The 20563-nt window shown below is 32.9% G+C and overlaps 1 long non-coding RNA gene across 1 annotated transcript in view; it reads left to right on the top strand.

The window, feature by feature from the left end:
- LOC134477302 (uncharacterized) overlaps positions 1–3762 on the top strand; it is a 95720-nt gene extending 91958 nt beyond the window's left edge. The window contains exon 7 of the long non-coding RNA XR_010049271.1: positions 3060–3762. This is a non-coding gene — a long non-coding RNA (uncharacterized LOC134477302). The remainder of the gene's footprint in view (positions 1–3059) is intronic.
- Positions 3763–20563: the final 16801 nt, after the last annotated feature.

Here is a 20563-nt window from a genome sequence, read left to right as displayed (position 1 = left end):
AATGAATTATTTCTACACAGATTTATCAAACAAAAATCTATTTCCTTTTAACTTTTGAAGAGTACGTTCTCTGGGAATTCTATTAATATCGAGCACTTAGTATACTATTTGGTTGTCTTCTGGTTTATTATTTCTTTTAAATCCATATTGTAATCTTGATACTTTCTAAAGGGAATGTTTCTATTTCAATATTTATTATTTTATTTTTCTTTTGTATTTAAGCAGTGTGCCATTTTGTATTGATGTACAATTTGGCCTGTATATTCTTCCTCAGAACTTCTTATAAGAACTTTCATGTATTTTATTCGTCTTTCTATTTTGTTTATTTTAGTCATATTTTTGTGTACGTTACTCCCCATAATGTCTAAGATATTTATCATGTCTTGTTTTACTCATTAGTCAATTTAATCCTATTTTTGAAATACATGTAGTCTTATCCTTTTGTGTATCAAGATAATTTATAATTGAATGTTTTCATTCACAAATTTTTGCTACTATAGCTTCCCTGTGTTATAATATGTTTCAAAATATGTTTCTGTATAAAGAGTATTTATTTATTTATTTATTTTTCATTTAATGGGTTGGTTCTGTTCTTTTCCTTTTGCGAGCAGAAAATACATTTCTTTCTTTTTTCTTTTTTTCCTAGCAGACAAATCTACCACATATCTGCTGGTGATAGAATAGAACATTTCAACACTGTTTGTTGTAGTCAGGATTTGTGAGGAGAACAATTAGAATCAGGACACAGAATTTTTAATATTCTTTTATGATGGTCAAGCAGAGTTAAACACAGAAAGTGCAGGAAATCTGTCCACAACACTAAAGACTCAAATATTCCACAGCAACGTCCCGCATGAGTAAACCTAGAGCCCATGACAATGCCTTCCATGAGTCCAACAGGAGGTCTAGAGCCCACGAGAAGGACTCACACTGGTCTGTTTTATGGTCCAAAGGTCCGCGGTGGAAGCTAGAAAGTCTGTGCCAGTAGAATGAAGTTGCTGTACTGGTAGGTTGAGGGTTTTACACTGGAACCGAGAAGTCACACTCAAAATAAGACCAGGGCTGTCCTGAAAAGTATCACAGCCATCCTCAGTGACACGAAGGTCCTGAAATCCTCCAATGATAAGAATAGTCAAGTACCTGCCAGAAAGCCAGGCTGAGAGTTTCTCCTGGAGATTAAATGGCACACATCTTCCTCTCCAGAGTCAGGAAGCAATGCTCAATGTAAGCACCAGAGCTCCCCCAAAGTGAACCACAGCCACTCTTACCAACAAGGTTCTGAGCCTCTTTGATGACAATAGTGGAACTCACAGTGGGGAAGCTAGTCATGAAGAGCTCCTCCCAAAGGAACCAACAGCTTAAAATAGCAACATTTAGGAGAACCCACAATGCCTAACTCTTCTGCACATCTCTATTTACTTTCAGCGCCATGATGATTTAATTCAGCTGGGGTTAAGCTGACCACCAATTTTTAATCTATAACACTGTTAGTGCCAAAGAATACTAGTAAATCATGTTAGCAAAACAGAAAAATACAATGAAAACAACTAACAAACAATAGGAAAATAATTGATTAGTTTAGGTTTTTTTATATGTACAACTGTATACACATACTATTTTAAATGACTTTCAAATATATACACAACATTATGGGTATAATAAAGGCATCAAAAATCAAGTGTAAAGAAAAAAAAATAGGTTATACAATAATAAAACATAAAATTAGTTCAAAACCACACAGGGGATATCACAGTTTTATAGATAAGTTGGCATCTGCTTTTTGATCTTCCTATCATCGATGAAGAAGGAGAAACAGAGTTAATTTAATAACCAGAAATATATGACAGATAAACTAGCTCATTAAGGACATTATTTGGAGGCCAGGAGTTAAGGTCAGTGGCATAAGTGCCTGCTTGGCAAGCTCCAGGTCTTGAGTTCAATCCCTGGTACCACATAAAATAATACCCCAAAAAACTCCACAACATTATTTGTTCAGAGACCTAAGAGAAATCTTGCAATTTTTTTCATGGGAAATTTTATACGAGGCCCTAAAATTTAAACTTACAAAAAAGATAAAATGTATCTCCTCACATATGAGGCACTTAGAATGATGTTCTTGGAAAGGAAAAGTCTTAGAAAGAATGAAGAAGTACAGAGTGCAAACAGCATCAGTTTCAGGGTAGAAACTGGTACAGGTCGATTCAGTCATTTACCTATGAGGTAGAGCAAATTGTTAACCTTTTAATATCTGTTTCTCACCTTTGAACTGAAATATTGTTTCCTTCTAGGATTATGAAAGTTAAATCAATTTTAAAAATACACATGTAAAGCCCTTGGTACTTAGAATGGGCTAAAAACATTTATTGTCTTCTTTTGATGATTTGTGTTTCTAACATTTTCTTAGGTTGATTTTGTTACTTCTTTTTTTTTTATCAATTACTTTATACACAAGTGTCTGTAGTGAGCCATTTTCTACGAATTAATAAATGAAGTTCCTGGGACAAGTCAGGTAGTCTGACAGGTACTGTATTAGGTGTTGGTGTAGACTTCTGATTATCAGCTTCCTTTTTTTTAAATCTGTGATTATGTTTTCTCTTTATAGTGATATAGTGATATAGTGATAAGAACTGATATCCTTTTTTTATTTACTTGCAGTTTCGGCAATTTGTCTCTTTTAATGGTGTTTTGAAGTGCACTATTCAAATTTATATTCAATTGTTTTTTCTCATTTATAAATTATTAATCTACCATTGTATCTTTATTAATTCCACCCTGTCTTTCTGTACTCATTTAAAAGATTTATTTGTAGCTTCTTGACTGGAATGATTCACTCACTTATTTTCTTTCTTTCTTGATTAATATCGTCATAAAGCATTAAATTTTCTTATGATTATAGCTTTGGCAGCATCCCACCAGTTTTAAACCCTCTGTAATTATAATTTTGATTTTATCTTTTATCTGAGTTAGGAGAAATTTTTCCTTTTAGTAGCCATGGCTACATGCTATCGCAGCACTCTTGATTTTGTCAGCGTCCTTTGACAAGGTTATATATTTTTCAGCTGAGTACATTGTCACTGATCTAAAGAGGACCACTCCTCAGCATCCTATATCCGTGAGTGTTGCCATGGCACTACATTGCACGAAAATAGGTGCCTGAAAGTGCTTGGATGACAAAATGATGGCAACTGTTACTTTGAAGGAAAAAGCATGCATCTTCTTCTTGATCCTGCAATGCTGCTGACTCAAAGAAGAGAGAAACTGGGGCAACTACCTTGGACCCCAAGGTGGATCAGGAAGCGGAAGGGTAGCATAAGCAAATAGAAGAAGCCGAGGTCCCTGACACCAAGTAGCTGATCTGTCCAGTCTAGTGATTTTTGAAAGAGCTGAGAGACCAATGAACTTTTCCTATTTTTTTAAGGCCCATTATTTTGAGACCTTGCATCAGCAGCAGCAATTATGTCATAGCTAATACAGACAATAGCTCCTATTTTATTGTTATCAAAGAATACAGAATATATATTCTATTTGTATTTCTTCTAATAAAATATTTGAAATGTCTTGTCTAGTAAATGTTCAAATTCTATAATTATTTCCTGTATTATTGATTTTCAGATATACAATTATATAAATTCTGAATATATTTGTATGTTATTAAATCTACCTAAATCAGATTGTGATTTTCCATATTATGTTCTGTGAAACATTAATGATACAGAATATTATTAGGTTCATTTCAAAATAAAAAAGTTAATGGGCCCTATATTCTCTGCTTCCTGTTTTTATTGTTATTAATAAAACAGACTCTAAACCAGATTGTTTGAATTCTAGATCCTGAAATCACGCTGTACAAATAGAAGCAAGTTATTTAATCCCAGTTTTTGTTAGTTTCTATGTTAGTAAAATAGAGGAACTATCAGTATTCAGCTCATGGAATTAGAAGAATTATAAAATAAATGCATACTAAACAGTTACGAATACTGTGTGACAGATAGTAATAATTTGTATAAACAGTTGCATGGTCTTACATTGCATAAAAGTGACTCAGAAGTAATCAAGGAATAAAATGTATATTACATTGTTTTTTCTAGCTATCTTCCAAATTTATTTGAGTAAGCATTTCTTGGTCACAGTAGGTTGGGGATATACATATATAATTTATTTTGAAAGATCTGATTAGATTAGTCAGATATTCTGCATAAAGAATTCTTCATTTTAACAGAATATGAAAATGTCGCCTAGGAGACATTTAACCACCTAGCAATTGATAAATGCTTTGTGTGTCCTCATTTATTTAGGGCATTTATTTACAAAGGAAATCCATGAAATTCATCAAATTTTCCTATTTTTCTTTATGTATTTTTATGCTTAACTGAAATATCAGAGACCAAAAGTGTACAGTGAAAATCTCCAACTATTTTGATGTTTTGTTCCTGGTGTATCCGCTCAAGTTTTTCTTGTACATCATCATTAAAGTCCTTTTTTTTTTTTTTTTTCCTGAGGAATGTCAGTAAATTATCATTCTTGTAATATAATCTCTAATTTACTTAGAATCTTTTAAAAATTTTTAATTCACTATTAACTATTCCATCTGAAAAGTCTCTCTCTAAATAACTTGTTTTACAGAAACCAGTTTTGGAGTGCTTTTGCAAAAGTTACTCTTTTTAAAAATATTTCCTTCTAATTCTGCAGCACATTCTTTTCAGAAACAAAGCCACTCGACTAGATCTGCAACTGCTGCTCCCTTTCCAAAGTGTCATGATTTCACATTATTTTTTGTGACATTTCATGTTTGGCCTTCATTTTATTTATTGTTCTCATTTTTAAAGAAGACAATGTGTAACAATACTTCACGTATATCAGCTTTGATGATGAGCAAATTTCAGCACTTTTTCAAACAGCGATTTTGGAAAAGATTTTCTGTGTAAACTTGATATGGAAAATACTGTGATTATTTCTTATATATTCTACAATTTCTATCAGAATTTGCCAGTAATAATTCTACTTTCTGTCTTAAGAGTATCTTTGTATATCTATTACTAATACTCTGATACTCTAAAATAATGCAAATATATTTTTATAAAATGTAATGAATCAGAATGCATAATTGCCAGGGTTTTTCTGGATTCTACGACTGTCATATAAGAAGTCCTCATGGATTCTCCACCTCCAAGAACCACTGGACTGTCTCCAGCAGCTTATCTTGTTTGCTCCTTGTGGCTTTCTTAGATCAGATATTTCTATCTAACTATGTATGTGGGAAGAAAATGAAACCATATTTAATCCATTTTAATTTAGGAGTAGAAAATATAATTGCTTTTTCTCTGAATAAAATAATCTTTAGGGGTACATTTCAGGGTGCATCAAAGCATAAAACTTTAACAAGACATTCCCTTATTTTTCACATCAGTAGTTCCAGTTCACCGTAGTATATAAACAGCCACCCTATTCTCCAAAAAGATTCTATTTCATTTCTGTATTTAAAACATTATCTTGTTTTTTCAATTCGTATATATCTCAAATTTGTGAAATATTTCCCAAATCCTCATGGCAAAGAGCAGAGTATTTTAAAAACTGATTTCAAAATGTATGTGAATATTCCACAAGGCTTCATTTCTTCATTTCTAATATATTATAATCATATCTTCTGTTACTAATATCAAATCATTTTTATGACAACTAAATGGAAGCATACATTTGTTTGTACTGGAGATTGATCTCACAACCTTGCACTTGCCAGGCAGGTGTTGTACCTCTGAGCTATATCGATGGATATTCTTGTATTACTAATTTAAAATGGATCAAAATTTACAGAATAGTTCAAAACCCTGGCTGAAATTCAGTTAAAACACTGGATAACTTCATTTTTGTATCCCATTTTTTTTTATTTTAAAGAGATTAAGACAAAACAGGACATAACGAAGCAGATCAGAACAGAACAATGTAAGCAACACAGTATTTCACCAGAAGACAACCTGTAATTAACAGTAACTACCACAATGTCTCTTTCTTTGAAATAGTTGAGCATAACTTCATATACAATAGTATCAAACATAACAAAATAGTATAAAACCATTCAAGAGATGTATTCCAGGGCAGTCTGAAACAAATAACAAGAAAACAAACAATGGCTACTATGTTATCTCATTTTCCATAGAAAGTTTGTTTATACTATCACACGTAATACAATCCAGTAAGATACACCATGATAGAGCTAATGGAAATAGAAGAGCAAAAGCATGGTAGGACTTCAGAATAAGATGAAATTATATCAATACTGGCCATTATAATGACTTGTTTTCTTCAAAATAGCTGTTCATACCATTACAGATAAAAAAAAAATCAAACATACCAGGATACACCCACTCCAACTAATGAATGCAATCATTATAAGGCTTCAAAGCAATGTAATGGGGAATCATGATTACCATAAACTCTTATGCATTCTTACTATTTCTTACACTATGGAGAGTATATGGTATTTATACATGTGATTTATTTTGCTTATGAATATGTCTCAAATTGTACCCATTTATTAGTAAATATCTCAATGTGATCCATCTTTATAGCTGAGTAGTACTCCATTGTATATAAATACCACAAATTTTTATCCATTCCTCAGTTGATGGACCCTTAGGTTGTTTGCAACATGTGGCTATTACAAATTGTGCTGCTATAAACATGGGTGTGCATATCTCATTTGATATGAAGTTTTCAGTTCTTCTGGGAATATGCCTAGAAGTGGAATAGCTGGGTCGAATGGGACTTCCAATCCCAGATTTTTGAGGAATCTCCAGACTGATCTCCACAGTGGTTGCACCTTTCTGCACTCCCACCAACAGGCACTGGATCATTTTATCACAAATGAAATGTCTCAAATCAACCTTGCACAGTAGAATTATACCAAAAAATAGGTACAATTGAAACTCAAATCAAGTAGAAGGAAATAAAAAGAGAAATTAGTGAAATGGAAATTATAAAACTGATAGAAGAAAGCCACCAAAACCAAAAGCTGATATTTTGATAGGATTATTCAAACTGATAGATCTTTTGTTAAATTGATTCTGAAAAACATGAATAAAAATGACCAGTGTCATAAAAGAAACATCAAATATATCAACATTAGAAGACTATGGAAACATTACAAATAACTGACCCATAGTTTTATAAACTCAATAAAATAGGCAATTGCTTTCAGTCACTAACTCACAAATCTTACTCTAAAAGAAACAGATAATACAAATAACTCTGTTTGCTAAATAATTGAATTCATCACTTTACTTATTAACTCTATTAAATATTCAAGAAGTAAATAATTCTAATCCTATGTACACTCTTCCAGAAAGTAAAGTGGGCACGACAGCATTTCAGCCCAATTGGGCTGTATTATTCTGATAATCATGCCAGAATGACAATCCAGGAAAGAAAATTTTAGACTATCCACCACAGAAGTAAAAATCCATAACAGTCACAGTTGCTGATATTTTCATCTATTTTATCTGTTCTAATAAGCATTTACTTTCACAGTATTTTTTCCTCTTGCTTTCTATTCATTCCACTGTTCTTATCTCACTTGTCCTCATCTAAATTAATATAACTTTCCAATTGGTCTCCACAATTATCTGTCATTCTTTTCACTGTCTTCCATCAAAGCACTCTTCCTATAGTTTACTACCTCATCATATTACTCCAGGCTTTGAGATTTTTGCTTATTTGACAGACTTGCTAAATATCACCAGTACTCTTTATCTCAGCATTAAAATTTTTTCAATACTCTAGTGAACCTGCATTTTTAGGACTTTCACATGGCTGTATACATTGTGTGCTCAGGGCGACTCCATCATCTTGTTCCTTCTTTCTAATGTTAACCCTTTGATCATATTAGTTATTGCATGAAGTATAATACCCTATTCCTCCCTTAGTTTTAGTCCCTTTACTTTGATACTTTCATGCTACATTTTGACATGTATCATATTTCAACTTCTATCACATGGAAATAGGGTCAATTATTGTTAGTTACCTGTAGAATCAAAGTAGTTGATGCCAGGTCTTAATGTCTTCTATGGCAGTTTCCTGTCTTTCTCATGAATTTGTACAGCTTAAAAAATTGTTTATAACCCTCTATCTTTTCATCACTTAGCATGGTAGTATACACATACAAATGTTATTAACATTTGAAAGATTAGGTGAATTTACAGGTATATTTAAATAAAGCCTGGTGTGTTTGTCCTTTGTTTGACAGGTAGCCTTCATTTAGAAATATTTTAATTTACTTCTCTGAGTGTTTAGCAGCATCTTTTAAACTGAAACTAAATCAACACCTTAAAATGTATGGAATTTTTACATTTCTAATTCTGTAATTCAACTGCCCAATGAATAAAGAAAGTATTTCTATACTTTTGATTAGTTCACAACTAGCCTTACTTAAATCTCTATTAACAGGATGTGGTGGCCCACTCCTGTAATTCTAGCACTCGGGAGGATGACACAGGAGGATCACCCTGTATTTAAGGCAAGACTGGGCTATATAGTGAGGTCAAGGCCAAGCTTGAACTACCAAAAGAGACCTTGTCTCAAAAAACAAACAAACAAAAAAGTCATTATTCATGTTAGATCTTCTTTATCCCCTCCCAATGTCATATTTGCTGGTAGGTAGTGAAATAACTTTCTTAATGCATTCAGCTGTAAAACTGATTTTAAATATTGAAAATATTCTATCATCTAATGTATATACAACTAAAATATATAATCACTCATATAGAGACATGCATCTCAACATAACTTCTTAGCTGATCTAGACTCTTTACTTTCAGTTTGAGTGGACATATATCGGAAAATATTCTTCTAAATATTTCATTTAGTATCTGGGCACTTTCTCCCTTTTTATTATTGAGGTTTACATTTAAAAAAATGTATACTCCAGAGGTAATATAAAAATTAAAAAGAATTTGATACATGATAAAATACCTTTAATACATCATAGAAATTGGATATTATTTTTATACTAGGAGTGGATATGTTGAGTCAGATGTAAAAAAAATCACAAATACGTTTCATAGGACCACCAAAATGGTGTTAAGTTTGGTGTGTCTTTGTCTAATCCATAAAATAAAGATTTTAGTAAGTTCAAGAAACATACATGATAAACATAATTACTGGACAGATACACACTCATTATTCATTTAAAAATATTATTTGGGGGCTGGGGATTTAGCTCAGCGGCATAAGCGCCTGCCTTGCAAGCAGGCAGTCATGAGTTTGATTCCCGGTACCTATAAAAACGAAAAAGACAAAAAAAAAAAAAAATACTTAAGTACTTTCTATGTGCTAAGCATTATGCAGCAAAATATTAGCAAAAATACCAACAAATTCAGTTATAATTTAAAGAGAATATTTTGCTGAGAAACTGTTATCAATAAATTATCTCTCAACCTCAGAACAATTAAGTTGTTCCTGTTTGCAAATACCCCATTGGACAGTTTCCCATTTTCCTATATCTCCATTGTAATAGGAGCAATGTTTCTAGCTCACTAATTTTGCTGCTAATCAACACTAAAAAGAGATTCTTTATATTTTCAGATATGCTTTTTTAAAAAGCCCTTCCAGCATATGCACAAGGGAATTATAAGTTCATTAGTATACAGTTTTTCAAATCTTAGATTTGTGGTTCATTATGTTCACTTAGAGATAAAAATACAACTTTACGCTCAGATTACAGTAAAAAGAATTAAGATTAACATCTGATTATGAGTATTAATTTTGAAAGTAGTCCGCAGGCATCTCCAGTTTAAATATTTCAAATAAAAAAACTACTTTTTTGTCTTTTTCTTTTTTAATGGTACTAGGGATCAAACTCATGACTACACACATGCAAGGCAGGTGCTTATGCCGCTGAGCTAAATCCCCAGCCCCCAAAAACTACTTTTAATATTTTATCACAAACAATAGTTAAAACCAAATTATATCCATTTAGATGCTTTCCTAAAACATGCAGGATTTCAGGTTTTAAAAGAAGTTTCATAGTTTATAATGTAGAATTTAAAGTAGACAAACCTAAAAATACATATAGACATCACAGTCTTTTAGACATTCTTTTAGACATTCTCATACACAGAGACTTTTAGAAATGCTTTGTATTTCATTTTTTATGTAGTTACCATTTATGGCTACGTATTGCGATAGGAAGTGATGTCTTATACTATCATCAAGCATGGATCACATACATACTGGCTATACAAAATGCTTCTTAGTAATACATGTTATGGAAAACTAAATTAGCATTGAGAACAATCCAGAAAATTTAACTGAATATTCTACCCTCTAAAGAACTTTTCCCTAATTTGGAAATGCTCCAGCCAATTTCTACAAAGTTGCATAGAACAGAATATGCAGGTTTTATGTGAGGAGAAATCCTAACTCAGCTCATCCTCCCAGGAATGTGAATTTTATAACTACCTACATCTTCTCAGCATTCACTGGTTATATTAGTGTTCTAGGCACATCACCCTTGAAATATTATCTGTATGTGAATATGCTTGCAAACATCTTAATAATAAATTCCAACAAAGTATGTGTCTTTTCATTTTTGTGGTATTCTCAATGCAACTGAGAATAATTATATGAAATACACTGATAAGAGATACTCTAAGAAAATTTAGGGACTAAAATGAGAATTGAGACAATTTTTCATTTCTATTTTCATCTTGACTTAATATTTCTTCAGATTCTAGCTGAATTTTTGAGTAAATTTCTTTTCTCATCACAAGGAAACATTTTAATCCATAAAATTAATGCATTTAGTTGTTGCTTAACTATTGTTTACTTAGTTTGTTCAAAATATGAGAAAGTATTTCTGAAATTATAAATGCAAAAGAGAAAAGCATGTGTATACATATACATGTACAAAAATACCTAAGGAAAGTCAATATAAACAGAATTTTTCCAGGTTATTACTGGCTTTGAATTTTTAAAAAATACATCTTTTCATTTAACAAATCACAGAAGAGCTGAAGATGAGCATAATAGTTATAAAATCAAAAACTTCAACATTTTGATCAAGTAAAATTGAATTGTGTTGGGCTTTCACAAAAAGCAAAAGAGAAGTACTGATGTGAATTGCAATTATTTTACATTTGAAAATGAAGTATTAATTTTAAAAACTTTTATGAATATTAGGAAGGCTGTTGAAAATACTGAACGTCAGCAAGATTTTTTTTAGTCAACTCTCTCCTTTACTATGTATTGCTTCCAAATTAAAATTGTAACATGTGGCTTACTCATATAATAACCTAAGTTACATTTAGGAAATTTCTTAAAAGTCCTTTTTAACCATTTAGTTTATTATAAAGCAAATCTTTATGTTCCCTTTTCATTTGTCAGTTCTTCACACAGAGTTCTTACATTTTTCTTAAATTATACAGGTAGGTGTAAATTCTTCCTCACTCAAATTATTGTAATAACTGAAAATTACACATTGAAGAACTATGTGATGATACAGCCAGTACTCAGTGCACTAATGTGTTCCAAACTTGATTTGTAAGTTACTTATTAATGTGAACAATTCATTTGCACACAAAAGTATTAGATATAATTAATATGCTGTGCCACATTTGGATAATCAAAACTGTAGCTAAATCTATTACTGGTAAAATTTTTAAATTAAAAAAATGCACCCAGTTCAAAATCTGTTATCAAATATATTGTATTCTTTGTACATTCTTGGAAAATTACATCATGCTGATATGTGGCTGATATATAGTGATTCTCTAATTACTCATTGCTTCAAATCTAATCACCCCAGTCAAAACTAAACACCCTAAACCTTACTGGCTTCAAATAACAACTACTTGGTTTGTTTACAATTTTCCATTTTGGGCTGAGCTCAGCTGTAGATCCTCCCATTTATCTTGCTGCTGTACAATTTTTGGAGGGAGTGAGTTCAGTCACCAAGTCAGTTGTGGGCAGCAGGAAAATGAAGAGTTCTAGGTAACATCCTCTTTTCTTGCAGCCTCAGGGACTCTCACTCTCCGTGACGGTTGTCACTTGATCTTTTTAGAAATATAGCTGAACTTACTTACTGCCTGAAGGCTCAGGACTTCTATGAATGCAGTGGAAGCTTACAGGACACCCATGATTTTTAAGGCGTGGGTGCATCTTAGCACAGTGTTACTTTGACACAGCCTAGATTTAAAGAGAGAGGACCACACAAGGGTTGACTATCAGGAATCTGGTTCACTAGAGGCAACCAAAGGAACAGTCTGCCAGAGGGCTTAATTAGTACTTCTTGAGTTGGCTGCCAGTAATTTAAACAAGGGATGCTAATCTCTAACTGCTCCACAGAAAAGGAATTTAGCACTTTTGCAACATACAAAACTTAAATAAATGTTCTGGTATAGGTATAGAGTGTGATTTGGTCATTCTTTAGGCAAATCTCTATTTTAGCACAATTTAAATTGTTATTCTTACCAACTGGAGTTAAACTGAGTAGTTTCCATTTTCTTCTCCGTGTTATGTCCAGGTTTATAATGATGACTAATACTTCAGAATAATATCCCATATATTTTTAATAAGCATGCTAAGTACTAGTTTCTTTCTCATTCCCACTTTTTTTTGAAATCTAGATCAATTTTATAATTCTGTGTGACTTCAGAAAGCAATTCATTAGAACTACATAGAAAAATACAATTAGTCAAAGCATCTAATGACTTGTCAGATTAATATTTAAATATACCACAATTACTTGTCATGTTTCACACACAGTGTAAATAGTAGTTTTAACAGCTTATAGTGAACAACTTCACAGTAAAGTAAAAATCTGAAAAATCTCCCCCAATTATATTGTGTCCATACCTTTAAATGAAAAAGGAGAAAATTCTGTGCTGGTGAGCTTCTTTTGATTACCGAGACTAGGTACTAGCTCAGGCAATCTAAATAATGTTCAGTAGTCAAGAAAAAGATATAAATTGTAAATAAGGAAAACAAGTCTTTCAAGAGATGTAGAGCTTGTTATAAAGAGACTACAACATACATGCATCCTGGAGATTAAATTCTAGACACAGTTTCAGGAAGGAGATTTTATCTAATCGCCCAGAAAGTTGTCAGTTAATTACTTTTATACTTTTTATACTTGCTATTACTTTTTATACTTGCTCCAATCAATGGTAAATTTTGAGGTCTACTTGTACAGTTTTTATATTCATTTTTTGCTTATTAATAGGTCTGGTTAATATTTTCATAAGAATGTTCAGTGACCCTTGTGATAAGGAATTTCTTAATTGTGCACGACTCTTCTCACATTGCATAATATTGATTGATCCTCAAACACTGAACACCTGCTTCATACATAGTCATTGTCATAACCACAATTACGACAGCATCTTGCCAACTGTCTTAGAAGGTGACTACTGCCCACACTCAAGGAATGATATAGCAATAAGAGCTTTCTGCTTCATCTCTGGCTAACACGTAGCTGGCTGCCATGGTGTGTTGTAGATGAACTTCATATACACTTGAATTTCGTAAGATATTTATTTAATTAACCAAATTATAGAGGCCATAATTGTAATATAAAATCCAACAGAAATATTTCTAGGGATTTCTTAAACTGATTTGAAAACATACCTATGTACATGTCTGCAAGTAAAGCATATAAAAAATACCAACATCATTAGATATTAGAGGACTTCTAATAAAAATGAGATTATTGCTTCATATTATAAAGGTACAATAAAATTCACTGATAATAAGTATTGGTAAGAATATAGAGAAGAATATAGAGACACACCTTTTTCCAGTGATTACGTTGTATACTGTCTCCACCCCTAGCAGGTACTCATACCACCAATTCGAGTGGTGGACAATGGACCAATTACAAGCGCTAGATTTGGTTGCGTCAGTGTTTGTGTCAGGCTTGGGGCGGGGCCGCAGGAACACAAACCATAAGACTCATACGGTGCTGTGGGAACATAAAATGCTACAGTGGTTTTGGAAGACATGTAGCATTTTCTCAAAAAGTTAAGCATAGTGATATTGCATGACCTAGAAGAGAAGTGAAAATACGTTTATACGAAACTTGCACTTAAATGCTTATAGTAGCGTATTTTTAATGGCCAAAGAGTGGAAATAACTCAAATATTTATTAGCTAATGGAGGATAAATGGAGTGTGGTATGTACATATAATGTAGTGATACTCAGATACACAAAAGAACGAATATAGATTGCTAATAATTTTTGAAAATGTCTAAGCATAAAAAACTTTGAAAACATTATGTTGTTTAAAATACCAGAGAAAAAGTGTATATTCTATAATTGTATTTATGTTAAATATCAAATGGGCAAAGCTAAAAAGGAAAGAAAGAGGGCATAGGGAGTAATGCTAATGGGTACAGGGTTTTATTGTGGGTTCTGTAAATATTCTAGAATTGGGTAATAGGGATGTTTGTATACTACTGTAAGTATAATAATCTCCAATGTATATTTAAAAAGAGTGAATTTTCTGTTATATACATAATGGCTCAAAAAACTTTTTTAAACGAGAAAGCTAAAAATCATTCATGTACATGAGTATTTATAGATGCTTCGTGTACAATTTTTCAAACTGGAAGGAAACAAGCAGACAAAAGACTAACAAAATGACACACATTCATACTTTATTAGTTAATTCTTATCAGAGAAACGAATTAAATGCAAGATACACAAACATATACAACTTTTCAAGATTGGTTTACAATGCTGCCTACAGAGTTAGATATGGAAGACTGAAAAAGGTCTGTACGTGCATTGGAGATCCAACGGATCCAGGCAGAGGCGTGGAGCTCAGTGTAGTATCCCAAGTTTTGCCTGGGAGATTACTTCTGATCTGATTTCCTTTATTGTTTCATGAAGTTGTTTCTTTACTTCAGTAGCTATCATTTCAGAAATTTCAGGTGTGTTACTTCCTCATTATTCTATGTCTGTGCCTCCTTGACTTGTTTGGGATGGGCTGGAGAATTGAGATTGCATTTTGCTCCTGATTTTAGTCATTTTCCTAAGTTCCCCAGAAAAGTTGGAAGCTAAGTCCCAGTTGCTTCCTGTGTTGGCATTGGCTGCCCATCCAAGAGGGGTCTCCAAGGCTGGGTGAGAGATGGTAGTGGGCCTTTTTCTAGGCCATGCATGGTGAACCAAGGCTCCCTAACTGGGTGGGGGTTGCTGAATGGGCCCTTTCTGGGCTTTGCATGATGCATCAAGGCTTCCTTAGCATCCTATGTGAGTCCATATCAGTAGGCCAAAGAGTCTGTGATGGAAGGCTGAAGAGTCTGTGCAAGAAACCAGGAGATAATGTACAAACTGAAGGAAAGCATCAGGGTTCCTCCAAAGAAATAGAAGCCATCCTTCATTTTTTGTTTCCGCTTTATACTATTTTGGCAACAAATTACCTTTGGGTGGGTCTTCTCTCTTCAATAAATTCCCTGAACCATACTCAGAACATTGCCGATCTAGTTCAATTGGGTGTTTCTCGCTCAAATTGATACAATATGCATGCCTATAATCCCAGTACTTTGGAAACTGAGATAGGAGATTACTAGGATATTGAGGGCAGCTTGAGCTGTATTGAAAAATCCTGGGTCTTACAATGAAACCAAATCAAATAAAATCAATCAAAAAACAAAAAAAATAAAAAGAATAAATTATAAAAATATGCAAAACTCTAATCTGCATATTAATAAGTGAAAAAAGTAATATAGCATAGGAATTTATCTATGTGACATTCTGCTAAAGGTAAACTTGTAGAAGTTGGTAAATAGGCCAGTGGTTGATAAGAATTTCAGGAGCGAACAGGTTTCAGTAGATAAAAAGCAAGGGATATTTTAGGGAGATGAAACTGTTTGTATATTTTTGTGATAGGTATATGGTATAAAGCATTTATCAAAACTCATAGAACTTTATGGCACAAAGAATAACACTTACCACATGCAAATTAAAACAAGATCATTTAGGAGATCAAAAATACTCAGGGCAGAATGCAAACTCTGAAAAAAGAATCTAACTACATTACCAATACATGAATTAACCTCACTAAAGAGAGTGGGGGTGAGGATGAATGCTGACTGAAACAACTTTGAAAATTCATAGTCCACAGAAAGCATTGCATATAAGCAGTGTAGTATAGCTTTTAAAATTGATTCCTATGGATTTTGAGTTAACAATTCAGATGCTGCTAAATATGTACACTGTAATGGAGCAATTGGATGCCGGGTTTTTTCCTGCTAGAGTGGAAAATTTGTAAAAAACAAAATGAATAATATTAGAATGATCAATGTAAAAACTGACTAAGATGTAAATATCAAACTGAACTCTAATTTAATATACATATTATTTAATTTAATATACATATTACAGTTTTAAATATATCGAAATAGGTGTGTGTGTTTTTGTTCTGTTAACTAAGAAAACCTAGAAGACAACCCATAAAAATGAGCATACCCAGGTTTCCAGATAAATCTGTTTTGAATACTATTCACTAAGTAAAGGAACCAGGGCACCTTAAAGAAACAGTTGATTCGAGAACTTGGGCAGGGAATACACAAGAAGAGCTTAGGCTCTGTTTTACTGCCAAAAAATAAGGAAGTACTAAAATACACAATATGTGAATCCATATGCATACACATAATGATGGGTTTGTCAAAGGGACCTAACAACCAAAGATGTTCCTATGTCCAATGCTGGAACAATTTGAGCAAAAATGTAGTATGGATTATAACTCAGAAGAACAGAATAAATATTCATCAGTCTATAGCTATATAAATAATAGAGTGAATAATGGCTGAGAGAAAATAAACAGAGCTTCTATACAGAAAAATGTCAAGTAAGTTTTGTATATATACTCAGTGTTTAAGAAGGAGTACAACACCCATCCACTTTCTCTTCTGCCTGTAGAAAGCCCACTTCTTTTTCAAAGCTTAGCTTAGATCAAACACCACTTCTTTTTATACACTTCTCCATCTGTTCACCCTCCCTATTGTCATGGATTTTGTCCTTTCTAAATATTAAGTGTAGGCTTTCCAAAGTACTTCATTCCCAAAAATACAGTTTGCAGAAAAATTGTAGCCTTGCAATGGAGAAACTTGGCAAACACTGTCTTAGCCAAGTAATCAGTTTGATGTCAACAATAAGATCGTGCCAGCACCAGGTACTCTTCCTATGATACAATGAGAAGGAAATATATCTTTGAGGTTTTCTTCGCAAAGTCACGAACCTAGGTAGTCATGAGATAAACATCAAACAAATCCAAACTAAAAGCACACTGCAAAGTGTTCCTTCTCAAACATATCTGATCAGTTTTCTTCAAAGATCATAAAAAGATAATCTGAGGAACAGACACAGTTAGAAGGAACCTAAGAAGAATATTCCAGCAAAGTATAATATGGTTTACTGGTGGAATTATACTATAATAAAAATATTAACTGAGAAGAAAATATAAAGAAAGCACAAACTTTAGTTAATGATAACTGACTCATATTGGTTTAGGAATTTTGCATATGTACTATACTAGTGTGAAATGTTATGATTTTCAGAAACTAGATATAAGATATATAGGAATTTTCTGCACTAATGTTGAAACTTTATTTGATTAACAAAAACTATTCTACAATTAAAAGTTTACTAGAAATAAAGAAACCATTTAAGAACCATACAATGCCATTAGTAGATTTTGATCCATTTCTACTTATTTTGAGGTATTTTTGTTTGTTTGTTTTTGTCTTTTTGAGACAGGGTCTCACTGTGCAGTTCAGGCTGGCCTTGAGCTCACTTTGTAGCCCAGTCTGGTCTTGAATTTGCAAGGATCCTCCTGCCTCAGCCTCCCAAGTAAAGGGATTACAGGCAGGAGCCACCCCACCTAGCTTTTTAAATGACAAGTTGATTGAGAAATGACTTAAAAAGACAAGAGAAGGACTTCTTTCCCAAGAGCAGATGCACAGAAAGAGAAATACGCATTCATGACCTTCTCCTAATGATAAAATGCTTTTAAAGTAACACACCAATGCATGAGCAAACAAATAACAACAAAACAGTCTCCTACAACCACTCCCACTTTGAAAAATGCATTCTATTATTTAAAATATAAAAGTGCAAGGCATATGTATCTGTATATCTGTATCTATCTATCTATCTATCTATCTATCTATCTATCTATCTATCTATCTACCTATCTATCTATCTATCTACCATTTCGAGGAAATCCTTAAATCCCAAGTGAAATTTTAAGGGTTAGAATAAGGTTTGAATATCTATGCTTACAGCACAATAGGACAATTTTGGAACTAGGGTCCTAAATAAATACTAGACAATCAGGTTTTATTAGAAGATATGGAGGCGTAGTGCAGAATGTGATCATTTGGCATGCAAGAAATCATCCATGAGTACTTTAGTCAGCAGGTATTCTGGACTTGGCAACTTCTCCCAGAAGGACTTTACTAGTTTGGCAGGCAACAATGTTTCTTTCAAAACAATATATATGTATGTAGGTTACAGAACAATTTTTAAGATGGGTGTGTACTTTTCATCTCTTTTCCTCATTTTTTGCTTTACAAGTAAGATTACAGCTTCAATTGAGGTTTCTTAAAACAAAACCAGGCTGTGAGTCAAGTTTCTGTCATGAAGATAGACGAGCTAAATAGAGAAAAGTTTATTTTGGCTTATAGTTCTGAAGTTTTTAATCAGTGACAAATTGGCCCTGTTGCTGTTGGACAATACCACATGTAGGGGAGCAAAACCACTCAGTTCGTATTTTGGAAGTAAAATTAAAAAGAAGAGACTGGGATCCCACAATACCCAGCAAGGGCACACCATCGGTGACCTGAACATCTCTCACTGAGGTTTTGCCCTAGCTAACAATGACACCAACCTGGAGTCTGAGAGTCTTCATGGGATGTTCTAGAGCCAAACTATTGCAACATATTTTAAAAAAAGAGTCAAGTTTTTGTCTTCTTTATTTCAAAAACTGAGATTGTGTGATAAGACAAAAGAGAATATGTGCCATTTATTTTACTCGTCCTGTCTGTGAAGGATAGAAATCATTTGTGAATCTCTGAGAAAAGAACCTGAGACCTCCGTTGGACTCCCTCCCAAGCACAGTATCCCCGACACATTCCTGGCATGGCTAGAGGGGCAAAACTGTGCTGTGTGGCCTACTGAGACACACTAGTAACAGAGAGATCAAGGTGCTCTGGGAGTGTTGATTTCAGGGCTCACATATTTGGACCAGTCAGTAGCATAGACAATGTCCTTCTCATTCACATCACACACGAACCTAAAAATGATGGAAGCCCTGGTGTCTTATCCTCTTTATTGAGACATTGACACTTTATCAACTATCTAGATTTAAAAGCAACTCTAGGCAAAAGGGAAAAGACAATGATACTTTTCCTGATACCCCAAATTGTGAGGAAACTCTCTTAAATATGAAATTCGGATAATTATACTAAAGGAAGAAACTGAGCAGAATTAGTTACATAAAATATGCCAAGTGTTTCTTTATAGTTTTCAGTATCTTCAAAATTGAACAGGGTAATGTAACATGTTCTGGCCATGAATGGAAGTTTCGATGAGTAAAAATGCCAAGCAATATTTCTATTTTAAACTTTTTTGAGGTGAGAATTCCAAACTGTTTTTTTATTCTGCTGTGCTTACAAACCAATAAATTTTAGAAAGTACAAGAAAAAGAATATGTTACCTTTGCAACTTAAGTGGCTAAGTAACTGTACAGAGAAAAGTAGAACAATATGGTATGAACTAAACACAAATCCTTGCTACATTAAAGCCTCTGAAATTTCTGACATAATTTGTTACCGCAGCATAACCTAGCCTGTACATTTTACCATTTTAGAATACTCAAAATTTAAAAGAATATAAATCTACTAAAAATCATAATTTATGGTAAATAAAAACAATCATATTGGAAATCAAGGTTACTAAAATAACTCCAATTATGTATACAAATTAGTATAGATTAAAACATTAATGCTAAATTATAAGTATTACATGATTTCTAAGCTTATATTTATATTTTTCTTATAACAGAAAAAAATAAAAATGATCATCTGTCTTTTAAAACTTCACTAGTAGAAATCCAGGATTTGCACTGTATGTTATTCTAGGATCATATCATAGGAGGTAGTCTAAATTAGAAGTTTTTCCTTCAAATTCAAATTAAGAGTTTTAGAAGCACAAAATTTCAAATTCCCATTCCTTGATCCTTGATCCTTTAATTTTATTGGCATATTAGCTCAAGGCTCAAAGTGCTTACTAAATGGACATTCAGTACCCAATAATGTGCTATATCAAATCAAAGTTAAAAGTATCAGCTACAGGTGTAGTATGCTCAAATCATAACCTTGTGACAGTTTTAAACAAGATTGTACTTAATTTTGGTGACCAAAATAAGCTGTTGATCAATAGATGAATGGATAAAGAAAATATGGCACTTATACATGATGGAGTTGTATTCTGACATAAGAAATAATAGACTTGAGTGTTTTGCAGTAAAGTGGGTACATTTTGAGTCCATAAGATTGTCAATTATTTAAG

Source organism: Cavia porcellus, unplaced genomic scaffold, assembly GCF_034190915.1.
Source record: "Cavia porcellus strain 051 isolate PalLab524CR breed Dunkin Hartley unplaced genomic scaffold, mCavPor4.1 scaffold_1, whole genome shotgun sequence".
Classification (NCBI taxonomy): domain Eukaryota; kingdom Metazoa; phylum Chordata; class Mammalia; order Rodentia; family Caviidae; genus Cavia; species Cavia porcellus.
Note: the sequence above shows the minus strand (reverse complement) of the source record. Positions and strands in the feature narration are given on the sequence as shown.